General features: G+C 40.2%; 67 non-coding genes across 67 annotated transcripts; all 67 read right to left on the bottom strand.

Annotated features, from left to right (window-relative positions):
- Positions 1 to 2101: 2101 nt before the first annotated feature.
- On the bottom strand, positions 2102 to 2173 carry trnac-gca (transfer RNA cysteine (anticodon GCA)). Its single transcript has one exon. It is a non-coding gene; the product is annotated as a tRNA-Cys (tRNA).
- A 449-nt stretch (positions 2174 to 2622) lies between these two features.
- Positions 2623 to 2694, bottom strand: trnac-gca (transfer RNA cysteine (anticodon GCA)). Its single transcript has one exon. It is a non-coding gene; the product is annotated as a tRNA-Cys (tRNA).
- A 189-nt stretch (positions 2695 to 2883) lies between these two features.
- On the bottom strand, positions 2884 to 2955 carry trnac-gca (transfer RNA cysteine (anticodon GCA)). Its single transcript has one exon. It is a non-coding gene; the product is annotated as a tRNA-Cys (tRNA).
- Positions 2956 to 3138: 183 nt separating this feature from the next.
- Positions 3139 to 3210, bottom strand: trnac-gca (transfer RNA cysteine (anticodon GCA)). The gene has a single exon. It is a non-coding gene; the product is annotated as a tRNA-Cys (tRNA).
- Positions 3211 to 3659: 449 nt separating this feature from the next.
- Positions 3660 to 3731, bottom strand: trnac-gca (transfer RNA cysteine (anticodon GCA)). Its single transcript has one exon. It is a non-coding gene; the product is annotated as a tRNA-Cys (tRNA).
- Positions 3732 to 3920: 189 nt separating this feature from the next.
- trnac-gca (transfer RNA cysteine (anticodon GCA)) lies at positions 3921 to 3992 on the bottom strand. Its single transcript has one exon. It is a non-coding gene; the product is annotated as a tRNA-Cys (tRNA).
- A 183-nt stretch (positions 3993 to 4175) lies between these two features.
- Positions 4176 to 4247, bottom strand: trnac-gca (transfer RNA cysteine (anticodon GCA)). The gene has a single exon. It is a non-coding gene; the product is annotated as a tRNA-Cys (tRNA).
- Positions 4248 to 4691: 444 nt separating this feature from the next.
- trnac-gca (transfer RNA cysteine (anticodon GCA)) lies at positions 4692 to 4763 on the bottom strand. Its single transcript has one exon. It is a non-coding gene; the product is annotated as a tRNA-Cys (tRNA).
- Positions 4764 to 5729: 966 nt separating this feature from the next.
- trnac-gca (transfer RNA cysteine (anticodon GCA)) lies at positions 5730 to 5801 on the bottom strand. Its single transcript has one exon. It is a non-coding gene; the product is annotated as a tRNA-Cys (tRNA).
- A 99-nt stretch (positions 5802 to 5900) lies between these two features.
- trnac-gca (transfer RNA cysteine (anticodon GCA)) lies at positions 5901 to 5972 on the bottom strand. Its single transcript has one exon. It is a non-coding gene; the product is annotated as a tRNA-Cys (tRNA).
- A 191-nt stretch (positions 5973 to 6163) lies between these two features.
- On the bottom strand, positions 6164 to 6235 carry trnac-gca (transfer RNA cysteine (anticodon GCA)). Its single transcript has one exon. It is a non-coding gene; the product is annotated as a tRNA-Cys (tRNA).
- A 189-nt stretch (positions 6236 to 6424) lies between these two features.
- On the bottom strand, positions 6425 to 6496 carry trnac-gca (transfer RNA cysteine (anticodon GCA)). Its single transcript has one exon. It is a non-coding gene; the product is annotated as a tRNA-Cys (tRNA).
- Positions 6497 to 6685: 189 nt separating this feature from the next.
- On the bottom strand, positions 6686 to 6757 carry trnac-gca (transfer RNA cysteine (anticodon GCA)). Its single transcript has one exon. It is a non-coding gene; the product is annotated as a tRNA-Cys (tRNA).
- Positions 6758 to 7207: 450 nt separating this feature from the next.
- Positions 7208 to 7279, bottom strand: trnac-gca (transfer RNA cysteine (anticodon GCA)). The gene has a single exon. It is a non-coding gene; the product is annotated as a tRNA-Cys (tRNA).
- Positions 7280 to 7468: 189 nt separating this feature from the next.
- On the bottom strand, positions 7469 to 7540 carry trnac-gca (transfer RNA cysteine (anticodon GCA)). Its single transcript has one exon. It is a non-coding gene; the product is annotated as a tRNA-Cys (tRNA).
- Positions 7541 to 9034: 1494 nt separating this feature from the next.
- On the bottom strand, positions 9035 to 9106 carry trnac-gca (transfer RNA cysteine (anticodon GCA)). Its single transcript has one exon. It is a non-coding gene; the product is annotated as a tRNA-Cys (tRNA).
- A 189-nt stretch (positions 9107 to 9295) lies between these two features.
- trnac-gca (transfer RNA cysteine (anticodon GCA)) lies at positions 9296 to 9367 on the bottom strand. Its single transcript has one exon. It is a non-coding gene; the product is annotated as a tRNA-Cys (tRNA).
- Positions 9368 to 9556: 189 nt separating this feature from the next.
- trnac-gca (transfer RNA cysteine (anticodon GCA)) lies at positions 9557 to 9628 on the bottom strand. The gene has a single exon. It is a non-coding gene; the product is annotated as a tRNA-Cys (tRNA).
- Positions 9629 to 9817: 189 nt separating this feature from the next.
- trnac-gca (transfer RNA cysteine (anticodon GCA)) lies at positions 9818 to 9889 on the bottom strand. The gene has a single exon. It is a non-coding gene; the product is annotated as a tRNA-Cys (tRNA).
- A 450-nt stretch (positions 9890 to 10339) lies between these two features.
- Positions 10340 to 10411, bottom strand: trnac-gca (transfer RNA cysteine (anticodon GCA)). The gene has a single exon. It is a non-coding gene; the product is annotated as a tRNA-Cys (tRNA).
- Positions 10412 to 10589: 178 nt separating this feature from the next.
- Positions 10590 to 10661, bottom strand: trnac-gca (transfer RNA cysteine (anticodon GCA)). Its single transcript has one exon. It is a non-coding gene; the product is annotated as a tRNA-Cys (tRNA).
- Positions 10662 to 10850: 189 nt separating this feature from the next.
- trnac-gca (transfer RNA cysteine (anticodon GCA)) lies at positions 10851 to 10922 on the bottom strand. The gene has a single exon. It is a non-coding gene; the product is annotated as a tRNA-Cys (tRNA).
- Positions 10923 to 11111: 189 nt separating this feature from the next.
- Positions 11112 to 11183, bottom strand: trnac-gca (transfer RNA cysteine (anticodon GCA)). The gene has a single exon. It is a non-coding gene; the product is annotated as a tRNA-Cys (tRNA).
- Positions 11184 to 11372: 189 nt separating this feature from the next.
- Positions 11373 to 11444, bottom strand: trnac-gca (transfer RNA cysteine (anticodon GCA)). The gene has a single exon. It is a non-coding gene; the product is annotated as a tRNA-Cys (tRNA).
- Positions 11445 to 11633: 189 nt separating this feature from the next.
- Positions 11634 to 11705, bottom strand: trnac-gca (transfer RNA cysteine (anticodon GCA)). Its single transcript has one exon. It is a non-coding gene; the product is annotated as a tRNA-Cys (tRNA).
- Positions 11706 to 11894: 189 nt separating this feature from the next.
- trnac-gca (transfer RNA cysteine (anticodon GCA)) lies at positions 11895 to 11966 on the bottom strand. The gene has a single exon. It is a non-coding gene; the product is annotated as a tRNA-Cys (tRNA).
- A 189-nt stretch (positions 11967 to 12155) lies between these two features.
- On the bottom strand, positions 12156 to 12227 carry trnac-gca (transfer RNA cysteine (anticodon GCA)). The gene has a single exon. It is a non-coding gene; the product is annotated as a tRNA-Cys (tRNA).
- Positions 12228 to 12416: 189 nt separating this feature from the next.
- On the bottom strand, positions 12417 to 12488 carry trnac-gca (transfer RNA cysteine (anticodon GCA)). The gene has a single exon. It is a non-coding gene; the product is annotated as a tRNA-Cys (tRNA).
- Positions 12489 to 12677: 189 nt separating this feature from the next.
- Positions 12678 to 12749, bottom strand: trnac-gca (transfer RNA cysteine (anticodon GCA)). Its single transcript has one exon. It is a non-coding gene; the product is annotated as a tRNA-Cys (tRNA).
- Positions 12750 to 13449: 700 nt separating this feature from the next.
- On the bottom strand, positions 13450 to 13521 carry trnac-gca (transfer RNA cysteine (anticodon GCA)). Its single transcript has one exon. It is a non-coding gene; the product is annotated as a tRNA-Cys (tRNA).
- Positions 13522 to 13710: 189 nt separating this feature from the next.
- trnac-gca (transfer RNA cysteine (anticodon GCA)) lies at positions 13711 to 13782 on the bottom strand. Its single transcript has one exon. It is a non-coding gene; the product is annotated as a tRNA-Cys (tRNA).
- Positions 13783 to 14482: 700 nt separating this feature from the next.
- Positions 14483 to 14554, bottom strand: trnac-gca (transfer RNA cysteine (anticodon GCA)). The gene has a single exon. It is a non-coding gene; the product is annotated as a tRNA-Cys (tRNA).
- A 189-nt stretch (positions 14555 to 14743) lies between these two features.
- trnac-gca (transfer RNA cysteine (anticodon GCA)) lies at positions 14744 to 14815 on the bottom strand. The gene has a single exon. It is a non-coding gene; the product is annotated as a tRNA-Cys (tRNA).
- Positions 14816 to 15004: 189 nt separating this feature from the next.
- On the bottom strand, positions 15005 to 15076 carry trnac-gca (transfer RNA cysteine (anticodon GCA)). Its single transcript has one exon. It is a non-coding gene; the product is annotated as a tRNA-Cys (tRNA).
- Positions 15077 to 15526: 450 nt separating this feature from the next.
- trnac-gca (transfer RNA cysteine (anticodon GCA)) lies at positions 15527 to 15598 on the bottom strand. The gene has a single exon. It is a non-coding gene; the product is annotated as a tRNA-Cys (tRNA).
- A 189-nt stretch (positions 15599 to 15787) lies between these two features.
- On the bottom strand, positions 15788 to 15859 carry trnac-gca (transfer RNA cysteine (anticodon GCA)). The gene has a single exon. It is a non-coding gene; the product is annotated as a tRNA-Cys (tRNA).
- Positions 15860 to 16048: 189 nt separating this feature from the next.
- On the bottom strand, positions 16049 to 16120 carry trnac-gca (transfer RNA cysteine (anticodon GCA)). Its single transcript has one exon. It is a non-coding gene; the product is annotated as a tRNA-Cys (tRNA).
- Positions 16121 to 16820: 700 nt separating this feature from the next.
- Positions 16821 to 16892, bottom strand: trnac-gca (transfer RNA cysteine (anticodon GCA)). The gene has a single exon. It is a non-coding gene; the product is annotated as a tRNA-Cys (tRNA).
- Positions 16893 to 17081: 189 nt separating this feature from the next.
- trnac-gca (transfer RNA cysteine (anticodon GCA)) lies at positions 17082 to 17153 on the bottom strand. The gene has a single exon. It is a non-coding gene; the product is annotated as a tRNA-Cys (tRNA).
- A 189-nt stretch (positions 17154 to 17342) lies between these two features.
- On the bottom strand, positions 17343 to 17414 carry trnac-gca (transfer RNA cysteine (anticodon GCA)). Its single transcript has one exon. It is a non-coding gene; the product is annotated as a tRNA-Cys (tRNA).
- Positions 17415 to 17864: 450 nt separating this feature from the next.
- Positions 17865 to 17936, bottom strand: trnac-gca (transfer RNA cysteine (anticodon GCA)). The gene has a single exon. It is a non-coding gene; the product is annotated as a tRNA-Cys (tRNA).
- Positions 17937 to 18125: 189 nt separating this feature from the next.
- Positions 18126 to 18197, bottom strand: trnac-gca (transfer RNA cysteine (anticodon GCA)). Its single transcript has one exon. It is a non-coding gene; the product is annotated as a tRNA-Cys (tRNA).
- Positions 18198 to 18386: 189 nt separating this feature from the next.
- On the bottom strand, positions 18387 to 18458 carry trnac-gca (transfer RNA cysteine (anticodon GCA)). The gene has a single exon. It is a non-coding gene; the product is annotated as a tRNA-Cys (tRNA).
- Positions 18459 to 19158: 700 nt separating this feature from the next.
- Positions 19159 to 19230, bottom strand: trnac-gca (transfer RNA cysteine (anticodon GCA)). The gene has a single exon. It is a non-coding gene; the product is annotated as a tRNA-Cys (tRNA).
- Positions 19231 to 19419: 189 nt separating this feature from the next.
- Positions 19420 to 19491, bottom strand: trnac-gca (transfer RNA cysteine (anticodon GCA)). The gene has a single exon. It is a non-coding gene; the product is annotated as a tRNA-Cys (tRNA).
- A 189-nt stretch (positions 19492 to 19680) lies between these two features.
- trnac-gca (transfer RNA cysteine (anticodon GCA)) lies at positions 19681 to 19752 on the bottom strand. The gene has a single exon. It is a non-coding gene; the product is annotated as a tRNA-Cys (tRNA).
- Positions 19753 to 20463: 711 nt separating this feature from the next.
- trnac-gca (transfer RNA cysteine (anticodon GCA)) lies at positions 20464 to 20535 on the bottom strand. The gene has a single exon. It is a non-coding gene; the product is annotated as a tRNA-Cys (tRNA).
- Positions 20536 to 20713: 178 nt separating this feature from the next.
- trnac-gca (transfer RNA cysteine (anticodon GCA)) lies at positions 20714 to 20785 on the bottom strand. Its single transcript has one exon. It is a non-coding gene; the product is annotated as a tRNA-Cys (tRNA).
- Positions 20786 to 20974: 189 nt separating this feature from the next.
- Positions 20975 to 21046, bottom strand: trnac-gca (transfer RNA cysteine (anticodon GCA)). Its single transcript has one exon. It is a non-coding gene; the product is annotated as a tRNA-Cys (tRNA).
- A 189-nt stretch (positions 21047 to 21235) lies between these two features.
- Positions 21236 to 21307, bottom strand: trnac-gca (transfer RNA cysteine (anticodon GCA)). The gene has a single exon. It is a non-coding gene; the product is annotated as a tRNA-Cys (tRNA).
- Positions 21308 to 22018: 711 nt separating this feature from the next.
- trnac-gca (transfer RNA cysteine (anticodon GCA)) lies at positions 22019 to 22090 on the bottom strand. The gene has a single exon. It is a non-coding gene; the product is annotated as a tRNA-Cys (tRNA).
- Positions 22091 to 22268: 178 nt separating this feature from the next.
- On the bottom strand, positions 22269 to 22340 carry trnac-gca (transfer RNA cysteine (anticodon GCA)). Its single transcript has one exon. It is a non-coding gene; the product is annotated as a tRNA-Cys (tRNA).
- A 189-nt stretch (positions 22341 to 22529) lies between these two features.
- trnac-gca (transfer RNA cysteine (anticodon GCA)) lies at positions 22530 to 22601 on the bottom strand. The gene has a single exon. It is a non-coding gene; the product is annotated as a tRNA-Cys (tRNA).
- Positions 22602 to 22790: 189 nt separating this feature from the next.
- On the bottom strand, positions 22791 to 22862 carry trnac-gca (transfer RNA cysteine (anticodon GCA)). Its single transcript has one exon. It is a non-coding gene; the product is annotated as a tRNA-Cys (tRNA).
- Positions 22863 to 23828: 966 nt separating this feature from the next.
- On the bottom strand, positions 23829 to 23900 carry trnac-gca (transfer RNA cysteine (anticodon GCA)). Its single transcript has one exon. It is a non-coding gene; the product is annotated as a tRNA-Cys (tRNA).
- A 450-nt stretch (positions 23901 to 24350) lies between these two features.
- On the bottom strand, positions 24351 to 24422 carry trnac-gca (transfer RNA cysteine (anticodon GCA)). The gene has a single exon. It is a non-coding gene; the product is annotated as a tRNA-Cys (tRNA).
- A 178-nt stretch (positions 24423 to 24600) lies between these two features.
- trnac-gca (transfer RNA cysteine (anticodon GCA)) lies at positions 24601 to 24672 on the bottom strand. Its single transcript has one exon. It is a non-coding gene; the product is annotated as a tRNA-Cys (tRNA).
- A 450-nt stretch (positions 24673 to 25122) lies between these two features.
- trnac-gca (transfer RNA cysteine (anticodon GCA)) lies at positions 25123 to 25194 on the bottom strand. The gene has a single exon. It is a non-coding gene; the product is annotated as a tRNA-Cys (tRNA).
- Positions 25195 to 25383: 189 nt separating this feature from the next.
- trnac-gca (transfer RNA cysteine (anticodon GCA)) lies at positions 25384 to 25455 on the bottom strand. The gene has a single exon. It is a non-coding gene; the product is annotated as a tRNA-Cys (tRNA).
- Positions 25456 to 25905: 450 nt separating this feature from the next.
- Positions 25906 to 25977, bottom strand: trnac-gca (transfer RNA cysteine (anticodon GCA)). The gene has a single exon. It is a non-coding gene; the product is annotated as a tRNA-Cys (tRNA).
- Positions 25978 to 26155: 178 nt separating this feature from the next.
- Positions 26156 to 26227, bottom strand: trnac-gca (transfer RNA cysteine (anticodon GCA)). Its single transcript has one exon. It is a non-coding gene; the product is annotated as a tRNA-Cys (tRNA).
- Positions 26228 to 26416: 189 nt separating this feature from the next.
- trnac-gca (transfer RNA cysteine (anticodon GCA)) lies at positions 26417 to 26488 on the bottom strand. Its single transcript has one exon. It is a non-coding gene; the product is annotated as a tRNA-Cys (tRNA).
- Positions 26489 to 26677: 189 nt separating this feature from the next.
- On the bottom strand, positions 26678 to 26749 carry trnac-gca (transfer RNA cysteine (anticodon GCA)). The gene has a single exon. It is a non-coding gene; the product is annotated as a tRNA-Cys (tRNA).
- A 189-nt stretch (positions 26750 to 26938) lies between these two features.
- On the bottom strand, positions 26939 to 27010 carry trnac-gca (transfer RNA cysteine (anticodon GCA)). Its single transcript has one exon. It is a non-coding gene; the product is annotated as a tRNA-Cys (tRNA).
- Positions 27011 to 27188: 178 nt separating this feature from the next.
- Positions 27189 to 27260, bottom strand: trnac-gca (transfer RNA cysteine (anticodon GCA)). The gene has a single exon. It is a non-coding gene; the product is annotated as a tRNA-Cys (tRNA).
- Positions 27261 to 27449: 189 nt separating this feature from the next.
- Positions 27450 to 27521, bottom strand: trnac-gca (transfer RNA cysteine (anticodon GCA)). Its single transcript has one exon. It is a non-coding gene; the product is annotated as a tRNA-Cys (tRNA).
- A 189-nt stretch (positions 27522 to 27710) lies between these two features.
- On the bottom strand, positions 27711 to 27782 carry trnac-gca (transfer RNA cysteine (anticodon GCA)). Its single transcript has one exon. It is a non-coding gene; the product is annotated as a tRNA-Cys (tRNA).
- Between the last annotated feature and the right edge of the window lie 35 nt (positions 27783 to 27817).

Here is a 27817-nt window from a genome sequence, read left to right on the forward strand (position 1 = left end):
ACAATAATGATCCGTGATCAAGTCCAAAGTGAACCAGAGTCTCGCAAGGCCGCAGTGTCGGCCTGTTTCCGCAATTGTCTTTACAATGTATCCAACAAAACAGTCTCTGATCGTAATCCAAAGAAGTAAACAGTCCGTCTCCAAATCAAAAACAGCAATTCATTGCGCAGTAAAAACCAGGAACAAAATTACCGCTTCGCTCACCAGATCCCGAGCTGAGTAAATCCTTCCGAATTCTGGTACTCCTATATATGTCTCACTTTGTGGATCGGTCCAGAGAAAGCAGTTGGTGGAATGTATTAAATAAACATACATCTAAACAAAAGATCGCTATAACAACTGGCATTTGCTGTCTAAGTCGTATTGATATTCTAACTTTGCTTGCCGCCACTTCTCCATTCAAACTCCCCCGTGAGAATCAACAAACCTCCCAGTGTTGTGCGTTCACCCTCCTCTACAACCCAGGTGCGTACCTATTTAAAGGGATAGGCCTACACTTAAGGAGGCTAAAATCGCTAAAAATACTGTCCCATACATATTTTAGTCAGTGGGATAATATACAGTAAACATAGCATATGGCCAGACAATGTATTATTTCCAGCTCGCATATGTCAACTGCCTATGAGCCTATATGGCTCTTTTCCAGCATCTATGTTTGATAAAAGACACTCATTATTATGTGAACATCACAATAGTCCCAAAAAGCTTTCATTGTAGTTTATATTTCATAGGGAAAACATGGGGACCTCTTGATCTGCAGTCAAATGCTCTGTCGCTGAGCTATACCCCCATTCCAATTTAGTGAATTTAGACTAAAATTTAGCCATGAGGTTTTTCTGTAGCATAGCTCTCTGCCATTGAGCTATACCCCCTTTCCATTTGAGTTGCTTCAAACTGAAAATTCGATGATGTTTTTCTGTCAAAACAGCATAGAGCAAACTTAACACAAACAACAGCACCGTGTTTCCCTGACTTAGAAGTTAGAGACAACAATCTATGATCAACTGAGCGAGTTATAACGTTAATTTCAGTCGACAATACAAATTTGATTACAACAGTTAGGGGGCACCCAGAGTTGTACTGGGGACCTCTTGATCTGCAGTCAAATGCTCTGCCACTGAGCTATACCCCCTTACCATTTGAGTTGCTTTAAACTGAAAATTCGATGATGTTTTGTTGTCAAAACAGCATAGAGTAAACTTAACACAAACAACAGCACCGTGTTTCCCTGACTTTGAAGTTAGAGACAACAATCTATGATCAACTGAGCGAGTTATAAAGTTAATTTCAGTCGACAATACAAATTTGATTACAACAGTTAGGGGGCACCCAGAGTTGAACTGAGGACCTCTAGATCTGCAGTCAAATGCTCTGCCACTGAGCAATACCCCCTATCCATTTCAGTTGCTTTAAACTTAAAATTCGATGATGTTTTTCTGCCAAAACAGCATAGACTAAACTTAACACAAACAACATCGCCGTGTTTCCCTGACTTTCAAGTTAGAGACAACAATCTATGATCAACTGAGCGAGACATTACATTAATATCACTGGACAATACCATATTTGTAAATCAGTTAGGGGGCACCCAGAGATTAACTGGGGACCTCTTGATCTGCAGTCAAATGCTCTGCCACTGAGCTATACCGCCTTTCCAGTTGAGTTACTTTAAACGGAAAATTCGATGATGTTTTGACGTCACATCAGCATAGCGTAAACTTAATACAAACAACATCGGCGTGTTTCCCCGACTTTCAAGTTAGAGACAACCATCTCCGATCAACTGAGCGAGATATTACATTAAAATCTGTCAATAAATAATTTTTTCTATGCATCAGTTAGGGGGCACCAAGAGTTGTACTGGGGACCTCTAGATCTGCAGTCAAATGCTCTGCCACTGAGCTATACCCCCTTTCCAAATGAAATGCTTTAAACTTAAATTTCGATGATGTTTTTCTGTCAAAACAGCATCGAGAAAACTGAACACAAACAACAACGCCATGTTTCCCTGACTTTCAAGTTAGAGACAACAATCTATGATCAACCTAGCGAGATATTACATTAATCTAACTGGACAAATCCATTTTTGTAGACATCAGTTAGGGGGCACCCAGAGTTGAACTGGGGACCTCTTGATCTGCAGTCAAATGCTCTGCCACTGAGCTATACCCCCATTCCTTTTAAGTTGCTTTAAACTGAAAATTCGATGATGTTTTTCTGTCAAAACAGCATCGAGAAAACTGAACACAAACAACATCGCCGTGTTTCCCTGACTTTCAAGTTAGAGACAACAATCTATGATCAACCGAGCGAGATATTACGTTAATATCACTGGACAAAAGCATGTTTGTATGCATCAGTTAGGGGGCACCCAGAGTTTAACTGGGGACCTCTTCATCTGCAGTCAAATGCTCTGCCATTGAGCTATACCCCCTTTCCATTTGAGTTGCTTCAAACTGAAAATTCGATGATGTTTTTCTGTCAAAACAGCATAGGGCAAACTTAACACAAACAACAGCACCGTGTTTCCCTGACTTAGAAGTTAGAGACAACAATCTATGATCAACTGAGCGAGTTATAACGTTAATTTCAGTCGACAATACAAATTTGATTACAACAGTTAGGGGGCACCCAGAGTTGAACTGGGGACCTCTTGATCTGCAGTCAAATGCTCTGCCACTGAGCTATACCCCCTTTCCATTTGAGTTGCTTTAAACTTAAAATTCGATGATGTTTTTCTGCCAAAACAGCATAGACTAAACTTAACACAAACAACATCGCCGTGTTTCCCTGACTTTCAAGTTAGAGACTACAATCTATGATCAACTGAGCGAGATATTACGTTAATATCACTGGACAAAAGCAAGTTTGTATACATCAGTTAGGGGGCACCCAGAGTTGAACTGGGGACCTCTTGATCTGCAGTCAAATGCTCTGCCACTGAGCTATACCCCCATTCTATTTAAGTTGCTTTAAACTGAAAATTCGATGATGTTTTTCTGTCAAAACAGCATAGACTAAACGAAACAACATCGCCATGTTTCCCTGACTTTCAAGTTAGAGACAACAATCTATGATCAACTGAGCGAGATATTACATTATAATCAGTCGACAAATACAAAATTGTATACAACAGTTAGGGGGCACCCAGAGTTGAACTGGGGACCTCTTGATCTGCAGTCAAATGCTCTGCCACTGAGCTATACCCCCATTCCTATTAAGTTGCTTTAAACTGAAAATTCGATGATGTTTTTCTGTCAAAACAGCATCGAGAAAACTGAACACAAACAACATCGCCGTGTTTCCCTGACTTTCAAGTTAGAGACAACAATCTATGATCAACCGAGCGAGATATTACGTTAATATCACTGGACAAAAGCATGTTTGTATGCATCAGTTAGGGGGCACCCAGAGTTTAACTGGGGACCTCTTCATCTGCAGTCAAATGCTCTGCCATTGAGCTATACCCCCTTTCCATTTGAGTTGCTTCAAACTGAAAATTCGATGATGTTTTTCTGTCAAAACAGCATAGGGCAAACTTAACACAAACAACAGCACCGTGTTTCCCTGACTTAGAAGTTAGAGACAACAATCTATGATCAACTGAGCGAGTTATAACGTTAATTTCAGTCGACAATACAAATTTGATTACAACAGTTAGGGGGCACCCAGAGTTGAACTGGGGACCTCTTGATCTGCAGTCAAATGCTCTGCCACTGAGCTATACCCCCTTTCCATTTGAGTTGCTTTAAACTTAAAATTCGATGATGTTTTTCTGCCAAAACAGCATAGACTAAACTTAACACAAACAACATCGCCGTGTTTCCCTGACTTTCAAGTTAGAGACTACAATCTATGATCAACTGAGCGAGATATTACGTTAATATCACTGGACAAAAGCAAGTTTGTATACATCAGTTAGGGGGCACCCAGAGTTGAACTGGGGACCTCTTGATCTGCAGTCAAATGCTCTGCCACTGAGCTATACCCCCATTCTATTTAAGTTGCTTTAAACTGAAAATTCGATGATGTTTTTCTGTCAAAACAGCATAGACTAAACGAAACAACATCGCCATGTTTCCCTGACTTTCAAGTTAGAGACAACAATCTATGATCAACTGAGCGAGATATTACATTATAATCAGTCGACAAATACAAAATTGTATACAACAGTTAGGGGGCACCCAGAGTTGAACTGGGGACCTCTTGATCTGCAGTCAAATGCTCTGCCACTGAGCTATACCCCCTTTCCAGTTGAACAACTTTAAACTGATAATTCGATGATGTTTTGACGTCACATCAGCATAGACTAAACTTAACACAAACAACATTGCCGTGTTTCCCTGACTTTCAAGTTAGAGACATCAATCTATGATCAACCGAGCGAGATATTGCATTAATATCTGTCGACAAATACATTTTTCTTTACAACAGTTTGGGGGCACCCAGAGTTGAACTTGGGACCTCTTGATCTGCAGTCAAATGCTCTGCCACTGAGCTATACCACCTTTCTATTTACGTTGCTTTAAACTGAAAATTCGATGATGTTTTTCTGTCAAAACAGCATAGACTAAACTAAACAACATCGCCATGTTTCCCTGACTTTCAAGTTAGAGACAACAATCTATGATCAACTGAGCGAGATATTACATTATAATCAGTCGACAAATACAAAATTGTATACAACAGTTAGGGGGCACCCAGAGTTGAACTGGGGACCTCTTGATCTGCAGTCAAATGCTCTGCCACTGAGCTATACCCCCTTTCCAGTTGAACAACTTTAAACTGATAATTCGATGATGTTTTGACGTCACATCAGCATAGACTAAACTTAACACAAACAACATTGCCGTGTTTCCCTGACTTTCAAGTTAGAGACATCAATCTATGATCAACCGAGCGAGATATTACATTAAAATCTGTCGACAAATACATTTTTCTTTACAACAGTTTGGGGGCACCCAGAGTTGAACTTGGGACCTCTTGATCTGCAGTCAAATGCTCTGCCACTGAGCTATACCACCTTTCTATTTAAGTTGCTTTAAACTGAAAATTCGATGATGTTTTTCTGTCAAAACAGCATAGACTAAACTAAACAACATCGCCATGTTTCCCTGACTTTCAAGTTAGAGACAACAATCTATGATCAACTGAGCGAGACATTACATTAATATCACTGGACAAAACCATATTTGTATACATCAGTTAGGGGGCACCCAGAGTTGAAGTGGGGACCTCTTGATCTGCAGTCAAATGCTCTGCCACTGAGCGATACCCCGATTCTATTTAAGTTGCTTTAAACTGAAAATTCGATGATGTTTTTCCGTCAAAACAGCATAGACTAAACTTAACACAAACAACATCGCCGTGTTTCCCTGACTTTCAAGTTAGAGACCACAATCTATGATCAACTGAGCGAGATATTACATTGAAATCAGTCGACAAATACAAATTCGTATACAACAGTTAGGGGGCACCCAGAGTTGAACCGCGGACCACTTGATCTGCAGACAAATGTTCTGCCACTGAGCTATACCCCCTTTCCATTTACGATGCTTTAAACTTAAAATTCGATGATGTTTTTCTGCCAAAACAGCATACACTAAACATAACACAAACAACATCGCCGTGTTTCCCTGACTTTCAAGTTAGAGACCACAATCTATGATCAACTGAGCGAGACATTACATTAATATCACTGGACAAAACCATATTTGTATACAACAGTTAGGGGGCACCCAGAGTTGAACTGGGGACCTCTTGATCTGCAGTCAAATGCTCTGCCACTGAGCTATACCCCCATTCTATTTAAGTTGCTTTAAACTGAAAATTGGATGTGATACATTTGTCCAGTGATTCATTAATATCACTGGACAAAACCATATTTGTATACATCAGTTTGGGGGCACCCAGAGTTGAACTAGGGACCTCTTGATCTGCAGTCAAATGCTCTGCCACTGAGCTATACCCTCAATCTAGTTAAGTTGCTTTAAACTGAAAATTCGATGATGTTTTTCTGTCAAAACAGCATAGACTAAACTAAACACAAACAACATCGCCGTGTTTCCCTGACTTTCAAGTTAGAGACAACAATCTATGATCAACTGAGCGAGATATTACATTAAAATCAGTCAACAAATACAAATTTGTATATACAACAGTTAGGGGGCACCCAGAGTTGAACTGGGGACCTCTTGATCTGCAGTCAAATGCTCTGCCACTGAGCTATACCCCCTTTACAGTTGAGTTACTTTAAACTGAAAATTCGATGATGTTTTGACGTCACATCAGCATAGACTAAACTTAACACAAACAACATTGCCGTGTTTCCCTGACTTTCAAGTTAGAGACAACAATCTATGATCAACCGAGCGAGATATTACATTGAAATCACTGTACAAATCCATTTTTGTATGCATCAGTTAGGGGGCACCCAGAGTTGAACTGGGGACCTCTTGATCTGCAGTCAAATGCTCTGCCACTGAGCTATACCCCCATTCCATTTAAGTTCCTTTAAACTGAAAATTCGATGATGTTTTTCTGTCAAAACAGCATCGAGAAAACTGAGCACAAACAACATCGCCGTGTTTCCCTGACTTTCAAGTTAGAGACAACAATCTATGATCAACCGAGCGAGATATTACGTTAATATCACTGGACAAAAGCATGTTTGTATGCATCAGTTAGGGGGCACCCAGAGTTGAACTGGGGACCACTTGATCTGCAGTCAAATGCTCTGCCACTGAGCTATACCCCCTTTCCATTTAAAAAACTTTAAACTTAAAATTCGATGATGTTTCTCTGTCAAAACAGCATAGACTAAACTTAACACAAACAACATCGCTGTGTTTCCCTGACTTTCAAGTTAGAGACAACAATCTATGATCAACTGAGCGAGATATTACATTAAAATAGGTCGACAAATATAAATTCCTATACAACAGTTTGGGGGCACCCAGAGTTGAACTGGGGACCTCTTGTTCTGCAGTCATATGCTCTGCCACTGAGCTATACCCCCTTTCCATTTAAGATGCTTTAAACTTAAAATTCGATGATGTTTTTCTGCCAAAACAGCATACACTTAACTTAACACAAACAACATCGCCGTGTTTCCCTGACTTTCAAGTTAGAGACAACAATCTATGATCAACTGAGCGAGACATTACATTAATATCACTGGACAAAACCATATTTGTATACATCAGTTAGGGGGCACCCAGAGTTGAACTAGGGACCTCTTGATCTGCAGTCAAATGCTCTGCCACTGAGCTATACCCCCTTTACAGTTGAGTTACTTTAAACTGAAAATTCGATGATGTTTTGACGTCACATCAGCATAGACTAAACTTAACACAAACAACATTGCCGTGTTTCCCTGACTTTCAAGTTAGAGACAACAATCTATGATCAACCGAGCGAGATATTACATTGAAATCACTGGACAAATCCATTTTTGTATGCATCAGTTAGGGGGCACCCAGAGTTGAACTGGGGACCACTTGATCTGCAGTCAAATGCTCTGCCACTGAGCTATACCCCCATTCCATTAAAGTTGCTTTAAACTGAAAATTCGATGATGTTTTTCTGTCAAAAAAGCATCGAGAAAACTGAACACAAACAACATTGCCGTGTTTCCCTGACTTTCAAGTTAGAGGCAACAATCTATGATCAACCGAGCGAGATATTACGTTAATATCACTGGACAAAAGCATGTTTGTATGCATCAGTTTGGGGGCACCCAGAGTTGAAGTGGGGACCACTTGATCTGCAGTCAAATGCACTGCCACTGAGCTATACCCCCATTCCATTAAAGTTGCTTTAAACTGAAAATTCGATGATGTTTTTCTGTCAAAACAGCATCGAGAAAACTGAACACAAACAACATTGCCGTGTTTCCCTGACTTTAGAGTTAGAGGCAACAATCTATGATCAACCGAGCGAGATATTACGTTAATATCACTGGACAAAAGCATGTTTGTATGCATCAGTTAGGGGGCACCCAGAGTTGAAGTGGGGACCTCTTGATCTGCAGTCAAATGCTCTGCCACTGAGCTATACCCCCATTCCATTAAAGATGCTTTAAACTGAAAATTCGATGATGTTTTTCGGTCAAAACAGCATCGAGAAAACTGAACACAAACAACATTGCCGTGTTTCCCTGACTTTAGAGTTAGAGGCAACAATCTATGATCAACCGAGCGAGATATTACGTTAATATCACTGGACAAAAGCATGTTTGTATGCATCAGTTAGGGGGCACCCAGAGTTGAAGTGGGGACCTCTTGATCTGCAGTCAAATGCTCTGCCACTGAGCTATACCCCCATTCCATTAAAGTTGCTTTAAACTTAAAATTCGATGATGTTTTTCTGCCAAAACAGCTTACACTAAACTTAACACAAACAACATCGCCGTGTTTCCCTGACTTTCAAGTTAGAGACAACAATCTATGATCAACTGAGCGAGACATAACATTAATATCACTGGACAAAACCATATTTGTATACATCAGTTAGGGGGCACCCAGAGTTGAAGTGGGGACCTCTTGATCTGCAGTCAAATGCTCTGCCACTGAGCGATACCCCCATTCTATTTAAGTTGCTTTAAACTGAAAATTCGATGATGTTTTTCCGTCAAAACAGCATAGACTAAACTTAACACAAACAACATCGCCGTGTTTCACTGACTTTCAAGTTAGAGACCACAATCTATGATCAACTGAGCGAGATATTACATTAAAATCAGTCGACAAATACAAATTCGTATACAACAGTTAGGGGGCACCCAGAGTTGAACCGCGGACCTCTTGATCTGCAGTCAAATGCTCTGCCACTGAGCTATACCCCCTTTCTAATGAAGATGCTTTAAACTTAAAATTCGATGATGTTTTTCTGCCAAAACAGCATACACTAAACTTAACACAAAAAACATTGCCGTGTTACCCTGACTTTCAAGTTAGAGACAACAATCTATGATCAACCGAGCGAGATATTACATTGAAATCACTGGACAAATCCATTTTTGTATGCATCAGTTAGGGGGCACCCAGAGTTGAACTGGGGACCTCTTGATCTGCAGTCAAATGCTCTGCCACTGAGCTATACCCCCATTCCATTAAAGTTGCTTTAAACTGAAAATTCGATGATGTTTTTCTGTCAAAACAGCATCGAGAAAACTGAACACAAACAACATTGCCGTGTTTCCCTGACTTTCAAGTTAGAGGCAACAATCTATGATCAACCGAGCGAGATATTACGTTAATATCACTGGACAAGAGCATGTTTGTATGCATCAGTTAGGGGGCACCCAGAGTTGAACTGGGGACCTCTTGATCTGCAGTCAAATGCTCTGCCACTGAGCTATACCCCCTTTCCATTTAAGATGCTTTAAACTTAAAATTCGATGATGTTTTTCTGCCAAAACAGCATACACTAAACTTAACACAAACAACATCGCCGTGTTTCCCTGACTTTCAAGTTAGAGACAACAATCTATGATCAACTGAGCGAGATATTACATTAAAATAGGTCGACAAATATAAATTCGTATACAACAGTTAGGGGGCACCCAGAGTTGAACTGGGGACCTCTTGATCTGCAGTCAAATGCTCTGCCACTGAGCTATACCCCCTTTCCATTTAAGATGCTTTAAACTTAAAATTCGATGATGTTTTTCTGCCAAAACAGCATACACTTAACTTAACACAAACAACATCGCCGTGTTTCCCTGACTTTCAAGTTAGAGACAACAATCTATGATCAACTGAGCGAGACATTACATTAATATCACTGGACAAAACCATATTTGTATACATCAGTTAGGGGGCACCCAGAGTTGAACTGGGGACCTCTTGATCTGCAGTCAAATGCTCTGCCACTGAGCTATACCCCCAGTCCATTTACGTTGCTTTAAACTGAAAATTCGATGATGTTTTTCTGTCAAAACAGCATAGACTAAACTCAACACAAACAACATCGCCGTGTTTCCCTGACTTTCAAGTTAGAGACAACAATCTATGATCAACTGAGCGAGATATTACATTATAATCAGTCGACAAATACAAAATTGCATACAACAGTTAGGGGGCACCCTGAGTTGAACTGGGGACCTCTTGATCTGCAGTCAAATGCTCTGCGACTGAGCTATACCCCCTCTCCAGTTGAGATACTTTAAACTGAAAATTCGATGATGTTTTGACGTCACATCAGCATAGACTGAACTTAACACAAACAACATTGCCGTGTTTCCCTGACTTTCAAGTTAGAGACAACAATCTATGATCAACCGAGCGAGATATTACATTAAAATCACTGGACAAATCCATTTTTGTAGACAACAGTTAGGGGGCACCCAGAGTTGAACTGGGGACCTCTTGATCTGCAGTCAAATGCTCTGCCACTGAGCTATACCCCCATTCTATTTAAGTTGCTTTAAACTGAAAATTCGATGATGTTTTTCTGTCAAAACAGCATAGACTAAACAACATCGCCATGTTTCCCTGACTTTCAAGTTAGAGACAACAATCTATGATCAACTGAGCGAGATATTACATTAACATCAGTCGACAAATACAAATTCGTATACAACATTTAGGGGGCACCCAGAGTTGAACTGGGGACCTCTTGATCTGCAGTCAAATGCTCTACCACTGAGCTATACCCCCTTTCCAGTTAAGATACTTTAAACTGAAAATTCGATGATGTTTTGACGTCACATCAGCATTGACTAAACTTAACACAAACAACATTGCCGTGTTTCCCTGACTTTCAAGTTAGAGACAACAATCTATGATCAACCGAGCGAGATATTACATTAAAATGACTGGACCAATCCATTTTTGTAGACATCAGTTAGGGGGCACCCAGAGTTGAACTGGGGACCTCTTGATCTGCAGTCAAATGCTCTGCCACTGAGCTATACCCCCATTCTGTTTAAGTTGCTTTAAACTGAAAATTCGATGATGTTTTTCTGTCAAAACAGCATAGACTAAACTTAACACAAACAACATCGCCGTGTTTCCCTGACTTTCAAGTTAGAGACAACAATCTATGATCAACTGAGCGAGATATTACATTAAAATAGGTCGACAAATATAAATTCGTATACAACAGTTAGGGGGCACCCAGAGTTGAACTGGGGACCTCTTGATCTGCAGTCAAATGCTCTGCCACTGAGCTATACCCCCTTTCCATTTAAGATGCTTTAAACTTAAAATTCGATGATGTTTTTCTGCCAAAACAGCATACACTTAACTTAACACAAACAACATCGCCGTGTTTCCCTGACTTTCAAGTTAGAGACAACAATCTATGATCAACTGAGCGAGACATTACATTAATATCACTGGACAAAACCATATTTGTATACATCAGTTAGGGGGCACCCAGAGTTGAACTGGGGACCACTTGATCTGCAGTCAAATGCTCTGCCACTGAGCTATACCCCCAGTCCATTTACGTTGCTTTAAACTGAAAATTCGATGATGTTTTTCTGTCAAAACAGCATAGACTAAACTAAACACAAACAACATCGCCGTGTTTCCCTGACTTTCAAGTTAGAGACAACAATCTATGATCAACTGAGCGAGATATTACATTAAAATCAGTCAACAAATACAAATTCGTATACAACAGTTAGGGGGCACCCAGAGTTGAACTGGGGACCTCTTGATCTGCAGTCAAATGCTCTGCCACTGAGCTATACCCCCTTTACAGTTGAGTTACTTTAAACTGAAAATTCGATGATGTTTTGACGTCACATCAGCATAGACTAAACTTAACACAAACAACATTGCCGTGTTACCCTGACTTCCAAGTTAGAGACAACAATCTATGATCAACCGAGCGAGATATTACATTGAAATCACTGGACAAATCCATTTTTGTATGCATCAGTTAGGGGGCACCCAGAGTTGAACTGGGGACCTCTTGATCTGCAGTCAAATGCTCTGCCACTGAGCTATACCCCCATTCCATTAAAGTTGCTTTAAACTGAAAATTCGATGATGTTTTTCAGTGAAAACAGCATCGAGAAAACTGAACACAAACAACATTGCCGTGTTTCCCTGACTTTCAAGTTAGAGGCAACAATCTATGATCAACCGAGCGAGATATTACGTTAATATCACTGGACAAAAGCATGTTTGTATGCATCAGTTAGGGGGCACCCAGAGTTGAACTGGGGACCTCTTGATCTGCAGTCAAATGCTCTGCCACTGAGCTATACCCCCTTTCCATTTAAGATGCTTTAAACTTAAAATTCGATGATGTTTTTCTGCCAAAACAGCATACACTAAACTTAACACAAACAACATCGCCGTGTTTCCCTGACTTTCAAGTTAGAGACAACAATCTATGATCAACTGAGCGAGATATTACATTAAAATAGGTCGACAAATATAAATTCGTATACAACAGTTAGGGGGCACCCAGAGTTGAACTGGGGACCTCTTGATCTGCAGTCAAATGCTCTGCCACTGAGCTATACCCCCTTTCCATTTAAGATGCTTTAAACTTAAAATTCGATGATGTTTTTCTGCCAAAACAGCATACACTTAACTTAACACAAACAACATCGCCGTGTTTCCCTGACTTTCAAGTTAGAGACAACAATCTATGATCAACTGAGCGAGACATTACATTAATATCACTGGACAAAACCATATTTGTATACATCAGTTAGGGGGCACCCAGAGTTGAACTGGGGACCTCTTGATCTGCAGTCAAATGCTCTGCCACTGAGCTATACCCCCAGTCCATTTACGTTGCTTTAAACTGAAAATTCGATGATGTTTTTCTGTCAAAACAGCATAGACTAAACTCAACACAAACAACATCGCCGTGTTTCCCTGACTTTCAAGTTAGAGACAACAATCTATGATCAACTGAGCGAGATATTACATTATAATCAGTCGACAAATACAAAATTGCATACAACAGTTAGGGGGCACCCTGAGCTGAACTGGGGACCTCTTGATCTGCAGTCAAATGCTCTGCGACTGAGCTATACCCCCTTTCCAGTTGAGATACTTTAAACTGAAAATTCGATGATGTTTTGACGTCACATCAGCATAGACTGAACTTAACACAAACAACATTGCCGTGTTTCCCTGACTTTCAAGTTAGAGACAACAATCTATGATCAACCGAGCGAGATATTACATTAATATCACTGGACAAATCCATTTTTGTAGACATCAGTTAGGGGGCACCCAGAGTTGAACTGGGGACCTCTAGATCTGCCGTCAAATGCTCTGCCACTGAGCTATACCCCCATTCTATTTAAGTTGCTTTAAACTGAAAATTCGATGATGTTTTTCTGTCAAAACAGCATAGACTAAACAACATCGCCATGTTTCCCTGACTTTCAAGTTAGAGACAACAATCTATGATCAACTGAGCGAGATATTACATTAACATCAGTCGACAAATACAAATTCGTATACAACATTTAGGGGGCACCCAGAGTTGAACTGGGGACCTCTTGATCTGCAGTCAAATGCTCTGCCACTGAGCTATACCCCCTTTCCATTTAAGATGCTTTAAACTTAAAATTCGATGATGTTTTTCTGCCAAAACAGCATACACTTAACTTAACACAAACAACATCGCCGTGTTTCCCTGACTTTCAAGTTAGAGACAACAATCTATGATCAACTGAGCGAGACATTACATTAATATCACTGGACAAAACCATATTTGTATACATCAGTTAGGGGGCACCCAGAGTTGAACTGGGGACCTCTTGATCTGCAGTCAAATGCTCTGCCACTGAGCTATACCCCCAGTCCATTTACGTTGCTTTAAACTGAAAATTCGATGATGTTTTTCTGTCAAAACAGCATAGACTAAACTCAACACAAACAACATCGCCGTGTTTCCCTGACTTTCAAGTTAGAGACAACAATCTATGATCAACTGAGCGAGATATTACATTATAATCAGTCGACAAATACAAAATTGCATACAACAGTTAGGGGGCACCCTGAGCTGAACTGGGGACCTCTTGATCTGCAGTCAAATGCTCTGCGACTGAGCTATACCCCCTTTCCAGTTGAGATACTTTAAACTGAAAATTCGATGATGTTTTGACGTCACATCAGCATAGACTGAACTTAACACAAACAACATTGCCGTGTTTCCCTGACTTTCAAGTTAGAGACAACAATCTATGATCAACCGAGCGAGATATTACATTAAAATCACTGGACAAATCCATTTTTGTAGACATCAGTTAGGGGGCACCCAGAGTTGAACTGGGGACCTCTAGAACTGCCGTCAAATGCTCTGCCACTGAGCTATACCCCCATTCTATTTAAGTTGCTTTAAACTGAAAATTCGATGATGTTTTTCTGTCAAAACAGCATAGACTAAACAACATCGCCATGCTTCCCTGACTTTCAAGTTAGAGACAACAATCTATGATCAACTGAGCGAGATATTACATTAACATCAGTCGACAAATACAAATTCGTATACAACATTTAGGGGGCACCCAGAGTTGAACTGGGGACCTCTTGATCTGCAGTCAAATGCTCTACCACTGAGCTATACCCCCTTTCCAGTTGAGATACTTTAAACTGAAAATTCGATGATGTTTTGACGTCACATCAGCATTGACTAAACTTAACACAAACAACATTGCCGTGTTTCCCTGACTTTCAAGTTAGAGACAACAATCTATGATCAACCGAGCGAGATATTACATTAAAATGACTGGACAAATCCATTTTTGTAGACATCAGTTAGGGGGCACCCAGAGTTGAACTGGGGACCTCTTGATCTGCAGTCAAATGCTCTGCCACTGAGCTATACCCCCATTCTGTTTAAGTTGCTTTAAACTGAAAATTCGATGATGTTTTTCTGTCAAAACAGCATAGACTAAACTTAACACAAACAACATCGCCGTGTTTCCCTGACTTTCAAGTTAGAGACAACAATCTATGATCAACTGAGCGAGATATTACATTAAAATAGGTCGACAAATATAAATTCGTATACAACAGTTAGGGGGCACCCAGAGTTGAACTGGGGACCTCTTGATCTGCAGTCAAATGCTCTGCCACTGAGCTATACCCCCATTCCATCTAAGATGCTTTAAACTTAAAATTCGATGATGTTTTTCTGCCAAAACAGCATACACTTAACTTAACACAAACAACATCGCCGTGTTTCCCTGACTTTCAAGTTAGAGACAACAATCTATGATCAACTGAGCGAGACATTACATTAATATCACTGGACAAAACCATATTTGTATACATCAGTTACGGGGCACCCAGAGTTGAACTGGGGACCTCTTGATCTGCAGTCAAATGCTCTGCCACTGAGCTATACCCCCAGTCCATTTACGTTGCTTTAAACTGAAAATTAGATGATGTTTTTCTGTCAAAACAGCATAGACTAAACTCAACACAAACAACATCGCCGTGTTTCCCTGACTTTCAAGTTAGAGACAACAATCTATGATCAACTGAGCGAGATATTACATTAAAATAGGTCGACAAATATAAATTCGTATACAACAGTTAGGGGGCACCCAGAGTTGAACTGGGGACCTCTTGATCTGCAGTCAAATGCTCTGCCACTGAGCTATACCCCCTTTCTGTTTAAGTTGCTTTAAACTGAAAATTCGATTATGTTTTTCCGTCAAAACAGCATAGACTAAACTTAACACAAACAACATCGCCGTGTTTCCCTGACTTTCAAGTTAGAGAAAACAATCTATGATCAACTGAGCGAGATATTACATTAAAATAGGTCGACAAATATAAATTCGTATACAACAGTTAGGGGGCACCCAGAGTTGAACTGGGGACCTCTTGATCTGCAGTCAAATGCTCTGCCACTGAGCTATACCCCCTTTCCATTTAAGATGCTTTAAACTTAAAATTCGATGATGTTTTTCTGCCAAAACAGCATACACTTAACTTAACACAAACAACATCGCCGTGTTTCCCTGACTTTCAAGTTAGAGACAACAATCTATGATCAACTGAGCGAGACATTACATTAATATCACTGGACAAAACCATATTTGTATACATCAGTTAGGGGGCACCCAGAGTTGAACTGGGGACCTCTTGATCTGCAGTCAAATGCTCTGCCACTGAGCTATACCCCCAGTCCATTTACGTTGCTTTAAACTGAAAATTCGATGATGTTTTTCTGTCAAAACAGCATAGACTAAACTCAACACAAACAACATCGCCGTGTTTCCCTGACTTTCAAGTTAGAGACAACAATCTATGATCAACTGAGCGAGATATTACATTATAATCAGTCGACAAATACAAAATTGCATACAACAGTTAGGGGGCACCCTGAGCTGAACTGGGGACCTCTTGATCTGCAGTCAAATGCTCTGCGACTGAGCTATACCCCCTTTCCAGTTGAGATACTTTAAACTGAAAATTCGATGATGTTTTGACGTCACATCAGCATAGACTGAACTTAACACAAACAACATTGCCGTGTTTCCCTGACTTTCAAGTTAGAGACAACAATCTATGATCAACCGAGCGAGATATTACATTAAAATCACTGGACAAATCCATTTTTGTAGACATCAGTTAGGGGGCACCCAGAGTTGAACTGGGGACCTCTAGATCTGCCGTCAAATGCTCTGCCACTGAGCTATACCCCCATTCTATTTAAGTTGCTTTAAACTGAAAATTCGATGATGTTTTTCTGTCAAAACAGCATAGACTAAACAACATCGCCATGCTTCCCTGACTTTCAAGTTAGAGACAACAATCTATGATCAACTGAGCGAGATATTACATTAACATCAGTCGACAAATACAAATTCGTATACAACATTTAGGGGGCACCCAGAGTTGAACTGGGGACCTCTTGATCTGCAGTCAAATGCTCTACCACTGAGCTATACCCCCTTTCCAGTTGAGATACTTTAAACTGAAAATTCGATGATGTTTTGACGTCACATCAGCATTGACTAAACTTAACACAAACAACATTGCCGTGTTTCCCTGACTTTCAAGTTAGAGACAACAATCTATGATCAACCGAGCGAGATATTACATTAAAATGACTGGACAAATCCATTTTTGTAGACATCAGTTAGGGGGCACCCAGAGTTGAACTGGGGACCTCTTGATCTGCAGTCAAATGCTCTGCCACTGAGCTATACCCCCATTCTGTTTAAGTTGCTTTAAACTGAAAATTCGATGATGTTTTTCTGTCAAAACAGCATAGACTAAACTTAACACAAACAACATCGCCGTGTTTCCCTGACTTTCAAGTTAGAGACAACAATCTATGATCAACTGAGCGAGATATTACATTAAAATAGGTCGACAAATATAAATTCGTATACAACAGTTAGGGGGCACCCAGAGTTGAACTGGGGACCTCTTGATCTGCAGTCAAATGCTCTGCCACTGAGCTATACCCCCATTCCATCTAAGATGCTTTAAACTTAAAATTCGATGATGTTTTTCTGCCAAAACAGCATACACTTAACTTAACACAAACAACATCGCCGTGTTTCCCTGACTTTCAAGTTAGAGACAACAATCTATGATCAACTGAGCGAGACATTACATTAATATCACTGGACAAAACCATATTTGTATACATCAGTTACGGGGCACCCAGAGTTGAACTGGGGACCTCTTGATCTGCAGTCAAATGCTCTGCCACTGAGCTATACCCCCAGTCCATTTACGTTGCTTTAAACTGAAAATTAGATGATGTTTTTCTGTCAAAACAGCATAGACTAAACTCAACACAAACAACATCGCCGTGTTTCCCTGACTTTCAAGTTAGAGACAACAATCTATGATCAACTGAGCGAGATATTACATTAAAATAGGTCGACAAATATAAATTCGTATACAACAGTTAGGGGGCACCCAGAGTTGAACTGGGGACCTCTTGATCTGCAGTCAAATGCTCTGCCACTGAGCTATACCCCCTTTCTGTTTAAGTTGCTTTAAACTGAAAATTCGATTATGTTTTTCCGTCAAAACAGCATAGACTAAACTTAACACAAACAACATCGCCGTGTTTCCCTGACTTTCAAGTTAGAGACAACAATCTATGATCAACTGAGCGAGATATTACATTAAAATAGGTCGACAAATATAAATTCGTATACAACAGTTAGGGGGCACCCAGAGTTGAACTGGGGACCTCTTGATCTGCAGTCAAATGCTCTGCCACTGAGCTATACCCCCTTTCCATTTAAGATGCTTTAAACTTAAAATTCGATGATGTTTTTCTGCCAAAACAGCATACACTTAACTTAACACAAACAACATCGCCGTGTTTCCCTGACTTTCAAGTTAGAGACAACAATCTATGATCAACTGAGCGAGACATTACATTAATATCACTGGACAAAACCATATTTGTATACATCAGTTAGGGGGCACCCAGAGTTGAACTGGGGACCTCTTGATCTGCAGTCAAATGCTCTGCCACTGAGCTATACCCCCAGTCCATTTACGTTGCTTTAAACTGAAAATTCGATGATGTTTTTCTGTCAAAACAGCATAGACTAAACTCAACACAAACAACATCGCCGTGTTTCCCTGACTTTCAAGTTAGAGACAACAATCTATGATCAACTGAGCGAGATATTACATTATAATCAGTCGACAAATACAAAATTGCATACAACAGTTAGGGGGCACCCTGAGCTGAACTGGGGACCTCTTGATCTGCAGTCAAATGCTCTGCGACTGAGCTATACCCCCTTTCCAGTTGAGATACTTTAAACTGAAAATTCGATGATGTTTTGACGTCACATCAGCATAGACTGAACTTAACACAAACAACATTGCCGTGTTTCCCTGACTTTCAAGTTAGAGACAACAATCTATGATCAACCGAGCGAGATATTACATTAAAATCACTGGACAAATCCATTTTTGTAGACATCAGTTAGGGGGCACCCAGAGTTGAACTGGGGACCTCTAGATCTGCCGTCAAATGCTCTGCCACTGAGCTATACCCCCATTCTATTTAAGTTGCTTTAAACTGAAAATTCGATGATGTTTTTCTGTCAAAACAGCATAGACTAAACAACATCGCCATGCTTCCCTGACTTTCAAGTTAGAGACAACAATCTATGATCAACTGAGCGAGATATTACATTAACATCAGTCGACAAATACAAATTCGTATACAACATTTAGGGGGCACCCAGAGTTGAACTGGGGACCTCTTGATCTGCAGTCAAATGCTCTACCACTGAGCTATACCCCCTTTCCAGTTGAGATACTTTAAACTGAAAATTCGATGATGTTTTGACGTCACATCAGCATTGACTAAACTTAACACAAACAACATTGCCGTGTTTCCCTGACTTTCAAGTTAGAGACAACAATCTATGATCAACCGAGCGAGATATTACATTAAAATGACTGGACAAATCCATTTTTGTAGACATCAGTTAGGGGGCACCCAGAGTTGAACTGGGGACCTCTTGATCTGCAGTCAAATGCTCTGCCACTGAGCTATACCCCCATTCTGTTTAAGTTGCTTTAAACTGAAAATTCGATGATGTTTTTCTGTCAAAACAGCATAGACTAAACTTAACACAAACAACATCGCCGTGTTTCCCTGACTTTCAAGTTAGAGACAACAATCTATGATCAACTGAGCGAGATATTACATTAAAATAGGTCGACAAATATAAATTCGTATACAACAGTTAGGGGGCACCCAGAGTTGAACTGGGGACCTCTTGATCTGCAGTCAAATGCTCTGCCACTGAGCTATACCCCCATTCCATCTAAGATGCTTTAAACTTAAAATTCGATGATGTTTTTCTGCCAAAACAGCATACACTTAACTTAACACAAACAACATCGCCGTGTTTCCCTGACTTTCAAGTTAGAGACAACAATCTATGATCAACTGAGCGAGACATTACATTAATATCACTGGACAAAACCATATTTGTATACATCAGTTACGGGGCACCCAGAGTTGAACTGGGGACCTCTTGATCTGCAGTCAAATGCTCTGCCACTGAGCTATACCCCCAGTCCATTTACGTTGCTTTAAACTGAAAATTAGATGATGTTTTTCTGTCAAAACAGCATAGACTAAACTCAACACAAACAACATCGCCGTGTTTCCCTGACTTTCAAGTTAGAGACAACAATCTATGATCAACTGAGCGAGATATTACATTATAATCAGTCGACAAATACAAAATTGCATACAACAGTTAGGGGGCACCCTGAGTTGAACTGGGGACCTCTTGATCTGCAGTCAAATGCTCTGCGACTGAGCTATACCCCCTTTCCAGTTGAGATACTTTAAACTGAAAATTCGATGATGTTTTGACGTCACATCAGCATAGACTGAACTTAACACAAACAACATTGCCGTGTTTCCCTGACTTTCAAGTTAGAGACAACAATCTATGATCAACCGAGCGAGATATTACATTAAAATCACTGGACAAATCCATTTTTGTAGACATCAGTTAGGGGGCACCCAGAGTTGAACTGGGGACCTCTTGATCTGCAGTCAAATGCTCTGCCACTGAGCTATACCCCCATTCTATTTAAGTTGCTTTAAACTGAAAATTCGATGATGTTTTTCTGTCAAAACAGCATAGACTAAACAACATCGCCATGTTTCCCTGACTTTCAAGTTAGAGACAACAATCTATGATCAACTGAGCGAGATATTACATTAACATCAGTCGACAAATACAAATTCGTATACAACATTTAGGGGGCACCCAGAGTTGAACTGGGGACCTCTTGATCTGCAGTCAAATGCTCTACCACTGAGCTATACCCCCTTTCCAGTTGAGATACTTTAAACTGAAAATTCGATGATGTTTTGACGTCACATCAGCATTGACTAAACTTAACACAAACAACATTGCCGTGTTTCCCTGACTTTCAAGTTAGAGACAACAATCTATGATCAACCGAGCGCGATATTACATTAAAATGACTGGACAAATCCTTTTTTGTAGACATCAGTTAGGGGGCACCCAGAGTTGAACTGGGGACCTCTTGATCTGCAGTCAAATGCTCTGCCACTGAGCTATACCCCCATTCTGTTTAAGTTGCTTTAAACTGAAAATTCGATGATGTTTTTCTGTCAAAACAGCATAGACTAAACTTAACACAAACAACATCGCCGTGTTTCCCTGACTTTCAAGTTAGAGACAACAATCTATGATCAACTGAGCGAGATATTACATTAAAATAGGTCGACAAATATAAATTCGTATACAACAGTTAGGGGGCACCCAGAGTTGAACTGGGGACCTCTTGATCTGCAGTCAAATGCTCTGCCACTGAGCTATACCCCCATTCCATCTAAGATGCTTTAAACTTAAAATTCGATGATGTTTTTCTGCCAAAACAGCATACACTTAACTTAACACAAACAACATCGCCGTGTTTCCCTGACTTTCAAGTTAGAGACAACAATCTATGATCAACTGAGCGAGACATTACATTAATATCACTGGACAAAACCATATTTGTATACATCAGTTACGGGGCACCCAGAGTTGAACTGGGGACCTCTTGATCTGCAGTCAAATGCTCTGCCACTGAGCTATACCCCCAGTCCATTTACGTTGCTTTAAACTGAAAATTAGATGATGTTTTTCTGTCAAAACAGCATAGACTAAACTCAACACAAACAACATCGCCGTGTTTCCCTGACTTTCAAGTTAGAGACAACAATCTATGATCAACTGAGCGAGATATTACATTATAATCAGTCGACAAATACAAAATTGCATACAACAGTTAGGGGGCACCCTGAGTTGAACTGGGGACCTCTTGATCTGCAGTCAAATGCTCTGCGACTGAGCTATACCCCCTTTCCAGTTGAGATACTTTAAACTGAAAATTCGATGATGTTTTGACGTCACATCAGCATAGACTGAACTTAACACAAACAACATTGCCGTGTTTCCCTGACTTTCAAGTTAGAGACAACAATCTATGATCAACCGAGCGAGATATTACATTAAAATCACTGGACAAATCCATTTTTGTAGACATCAGTTAGGGGGCACCCAGAGTTGAACTGGGGACCTCTTGATCTGCAGTCAAATGCTCTGCCACTGAGCTATACCCCCATTCTATTTAAGTTGCTTTAAACTGAAAATTCGATGATGTTTTTCTGTCAAAACAGCATAGACTAAACAACATCGCCATGTTTCCCTGACTTTCAAGTTAGAGACAACAATCTATGATCAACTGAGCGAGATATTACATTAACATCAGTCGACAAATACAAATTCGTATACAACATTTAGGGGGCACCCAGAGTTGAACTGGGGACCTCTTGATCTGCAGTCAAATGCTCTACCACTGAGCTATACCCCCTTTCCAGTTGAGATACTTTAAACTGAAAATTCGATGATGTTTTGACGTCACATCAGCATTGACTAAACTTAACACAAACAACATTGCCGTGTTTCCCTGACTTTCAAGTTAGAGACAACAATCTATGATCAACCGAGCGCGATATTACATTAAAATGACTGGACAAATCCTTTTTTGTAGACATCAGTTAGGGGGCACCCAGAGTTGAACTGGGGACCTCTTGATCTGCAGTCAAATGCTCTGCCACTGAGCTATACCCCCATTCTGTTTAAGTTGCTTTAAACTGAAAATTCGATGATGTTTTTCTGTCAAAACAGCATAGACTAAACTTAACACAAACAACATCGCCGTGTTTCCCTGACTTTCAAGTTAGAGACAACAATCTATGATCAACTGAGCGAGATATTACATTAAAATAGGTCGACAAATATAAATTCGTATACAACAGTTAGGGGGCACCCAGAGTTGAACTGGGGACCTCTTGATCTGCAGTCAAATGCTCTGCCACTGAGCTATACCCCCTTTCCATTTAAGATGCTTTAAACTTAAAATTCGATGATGTTTTTCTGCCAAAACAGCATACACTTAACTTAACACAAACAACATCGCCGTGTTTCCCTGACTTTCAAGTTAGAGACAACAATCTATGATCAACTGAGCGTGACATTACATTAATATCACTGGACAAAACCATATTTGTATACATCAGTTACGGGGCACCCAGAGTTAAACTGGGGACCTCTTGATCTGCAGTCAAATGCTCTGCCACTGAGCTATACCCCCATTCTAATTAAGTTGCTTTAAACTGAAAATTCGATGATGTTTTTCTGTCAAAACAGCATAGACTAAACTTAACACAAACAACATCGCCGTGTTTCCCTGACTTTCAAGTTAGAGACAACAATCTATGATCAACTGAGCGAGACATTACATTAATATCACTGGACAAAACCATATTTGTATACATCAGTTAGGGGGCACCCAAAGTTGAACTGGGGACCTCTTGATCTGCAGTCAAATGCTCTGCCACTGAGGTATACCCCCATTCTATTTAAGTTGCTTTAAACTGAAAATTCGATGATGTTTTTCTGTCAAAACAGCATAGACTAAACTAAACAACATCGCCATGTTTCCCTGACTTTCAAGTTAGAGACAACAATCTATGATCAACTGAGCGAGACATTACATTAATATCACTGGACAAAACCATATTTGTATACATCAGTTAGGGGGCACCCAGAGTTGAACTGGGGACCTCTTTATCTGCAGTCAAATGCTCTGCCACTGAGCTATACCCCCTTTCCAGTTGAGATACTTTAAACTGAAAATTCGATGATGTTTTGACGTCACATCAGCATAGACTAAACTTAACACAAACAACATCGCCGTGTTTCCCTGACTTTCAAGTTAGAGACAACAATCTATGATCAACTGAGCGAGACATTACATTAATATCACTGGACAAAACCATATTTGTATACATCAGTTAGGGGGCACCCAAAGTTGAACTGGGGACCTCTTGATCTGCAGTCAAATGCTCTGCCACTGAGCTATACCCCCATTCTAATTACGTTGCTTTAAACTGAAAATTCGATGATGTTTTTCTGTCAAAACAGCATAGACTAAACTCAACACAAACAACATCGCCGTGTTTCCCTGACTTTCAAGTTAGAGACAACAATCTATGATCAACTGAGCGAGATATTACATTAAAATAGGTCGACAAATATAAATTCCTATACAACAGTTTGGGGGCACCCAGAGTTGAACTGGGGACCTCTTGTTCTGCAGTCATATGCTCTGCCACTGAGCTATACCCCCTTTCCATTTAAGATGCTTTAAACTTAAAATTCGATGATGTTTTTCTGCCAAAACAGCATACACTTAACTTAACACAAACAACATCGCCGTGTTTCCCTGACTTTCAAGTTAGAGACAACAATCTATGATCAACCGAGCGAGATATTACATTAAAATCACTGGACAAATCCATTTTTGTAGACATCAGTTAGGGGGCACCCAGAGTTGAACTGGGGACCTCTTGATCTGCAGTCAAATGCCCTGCCACTGAGCTATACCCCCATTCTATTTAAGTTGCTTTAAACTGAAAATTCGATGATGTTTTTCTGTCAAAACAGCATAGACTAAACAACATCGCCATGTTTCCCTGACTTTCAAGTTAGAGACAACAATCTATGATCAACTGAGCGAGATATTACATTAACATCAGTCGACAAATACAAATTCGTATACAACATTTAGGGGGCACCCAGAGTTGAACTGGGGACCTCTTGATCTGCAGTCAAATGCTCTACCACTGAGCTATACCCCCTTTCCAGTTGAGATACTTTAAACTGAAAATTCGATGATGTTTTGACGTCACATCAGCATTGACTAAACTTAACACAAACAACATTGCCGTGTTTCCCTGACTTTCAAGTTAGAGACAACAATCTATGATCAACCGAGCGAGATATTACATTAAAATGACTGGACAAATCCATTTTTGTAGACATCAGTTAGGGGGCACCCAGAGTTGAACTGGGGACCTCTTGATCTGCAGTCAAATGCTCTGCCACTGAGCTATACCCTCATTCTGTTTAAGTTGCTTTAAACTGAAAATTCGATGATGTTTTTCTGTCAAAACAGCATAGACTAAACTTAACACAAACAACATCGCCGTGTTTCCCTGACTTTCAAGTTAGAGACAACAATCTATGATCAACTGAGCGAGGTATTACATTAAAATAGGTCGACAAATATAAATTCGTATACAACAGTTAGGGGGCACCCAGAGTTGAACTGGGGACCTCTTGATCTGCAGTCAAATGCTCTGCCACTGAGCTATACCCCCATTCCATTTAAGATGCTTTAAACTTAAAATTCGATGATGTTTTTCTGCCAAAACAGCATACACTTAACTTAACACAAACAACATCGCCGTGTTTCCCTGACTTTCAAGTTAGAGACAACAATCTATGATCAACTGAGCGAGACATTACATTAATATCACTGGACAAAACCATATTTGTATACATCAGTTAGGGGGCACCCAGAGTTGAACTGGGGACCTCTTGATCTGCAGTCAAATGCCCTGCCACTGAGCTATACCCCCAGTCCATTTACGTTGCTTTAAACTGAAAATTCGATGATGTTTTTCTGTCAAAACAGCATAGACAAAACTCAACACAAACAACATCGCCGTGTTTCCCTGACTTTCAAGTTAGAGACTACAATCTATGATCAACTGAGCGAGATATTACATTATAATCAGTCGACAAATACAAAATTGCATACAACAGTTAGGGGGCACCCTGAGTTGAACTGGGGACCTCTTGATCTGCAGTCAAATGCTCTGCGACTGAGCTATACCCCCTTTCCAGTTGAGATACTTTAAACTGAAAATTCGATGATGTTTTGACGTCACATCAGCATAGACTGAACTTAACACAAACAACATTGCCGTGTTTCCCTGACTTTCAAGTTAGAGACAACAATCTATGATCAACCGAGCGAGATATTACATTAAAATCACTGGACAAATCCATTTTTGTAGACATCAGTTAGGGGGCACCCAGATTTGAACTGGGGACCTCTTCATCTGCAGTCAAATGCTCTGCCACTGAGCTATACCCCCATTCTACTTAAGTTGCTTTAAACTGAAAATTCGATGATGTTTTTCTGTCAAAACAGCATAGACTAAACAACATCGCCATGTTTCCCTGACTTTCAAGTTAGAGACAACAATCTATGATCAACTGAGCGAGATATTACATTAACATCAGTCGACAAATACAAATTCGTATACAACATTTAGGGGGCACCCAGAGTTGAACTGGGGACCTCTTGATCTGCAGTCAAATGCTCTACCACTGAGCTATACCCCCTTTCCAGTTGAGATACTTTAAACTGAAAATTCGATGATGTTTTGACGTCACATCAGCATTGACTAAACTTAACACAAACAACATTGCCGTGTTTCCCTGACTTTCAAGTTAGAGACAACAATCTATGATCAACCGAGCGAGATATTACATTAAAATGACTGGACAAATCCATTTTTGTAGACATCAGTTAGGGGGCACCCAGAGTTGAACTGGGGACCTCTTGATCTGCAGTCAAATGCTCTGCCACTGAGCTATACCCCCATTCTGTTTAAGTTGCTTTAAACTGAAAATTCGATGATGTTTTTCTGTCAAAACAGCATAGACTAAACTTAACACAAACAACATCGCCGTGTTTCCCTGACTTTCAAGTTAGAGACAACAATCTATGATCAACTGAGCGAGATATTACATTAAAATAGGTCGACAAATATAAATTCGTATACAACAGTTAGGGGGCACCCAGAGTTGAACTGGGGACCTCTTGATCTGCAGTCAAATGCTCTGCCACTGAGCTATACCCCCTTTCCATTTAAGATGCTTTAAACTTAAAATTCGATGATGTTTTTCTGCCAAAACAGCATACACTTAACTTAACACAAACAACATCGCCGTGTTTCCCTGACTTTCAAGTTAGAGACAACAATCTATGATCAACCGAGCGAGATATTACATTAAAATCAGTCGACAAATCCATTTTTGTAGACATCAGTTAGGGGGCACCCAGAGTTGAACTGGGGACCTCTTGATCTGCAGTCAAATGCTCTGCCACTGAGCTATACCCCCATTCTATTTAAGTTGCTTTAAACTGAAAATTCGATGATGTTTTTCTGTCAAAACAGCATAGACTAAACAACATCGCCATGTTTCCCTGACTTTCAAGTTAGAGACAACAATCTATGATCAACTGAGCGAGATATTACAATAACATCAGTCGACAAATACAAATTCGTATACAACATTTAGGGGGCACCCAGAGTTGAACTGGGGACCTCTTGATCTGCAGTCAAATGCTCTACCACTGAGCTATACCCCCTTTCCAGTTGAGATACTTTAAACTGAAAATTCGATGATGTTTTGACGTCACATCAGCATTGACTAAACTTAACACAAACAACATTGCCGTGTTTCCCTGACTTTCAAGTTAGAGACAACAATCTATGATCAACCGAGCGAGATATTACATTAAAATGACTGGACAAATCCATTTTTGTAGACATCAGTTAGGGGGCACCCAGAGTTGAACTGGGGAGCTCTTGATCTGCAGTCAAATGCTCTGCCACTGAGCTATACCCCCATTCTGTTTAAGTTGCTTTAAACTGAAAATTCGATGATGTTTTTCTGTCAAAACAGCATAGACTAAACTTAACACAAACAACATCGCCGTGTTTCCCTGACTTTCAAGTTAGAGACAACAATCTATGATCAACTGAGCGAGATATTACATTAAAATAGGTCGACAAATATAAATTCGTATACAACAGTTTGGGGGCACCCAGAGTTGAACTGGGGACCTCTTGATCTGCAGTCAAATGCTCTGCCACTGAGCTATACCCCCTTTCCATATAAGATGCTTTAAACTTAAAATTCGAT

The sequence above is a fragment of the Gadus macrocephalus genome, chromosome 22, assembly GCF_031168955.1.
Source record: "Gadus macrocephalus chromosome 22, ASM3116895v1".
In the NCBI taxonomy this organism is placed as follows: domain Eukaryota; kingdom Metazoa; phylum Chordata; class Actinopteri; order Gadiformes; family Gadidae; genus Gadus; species Gadus macrocephalus.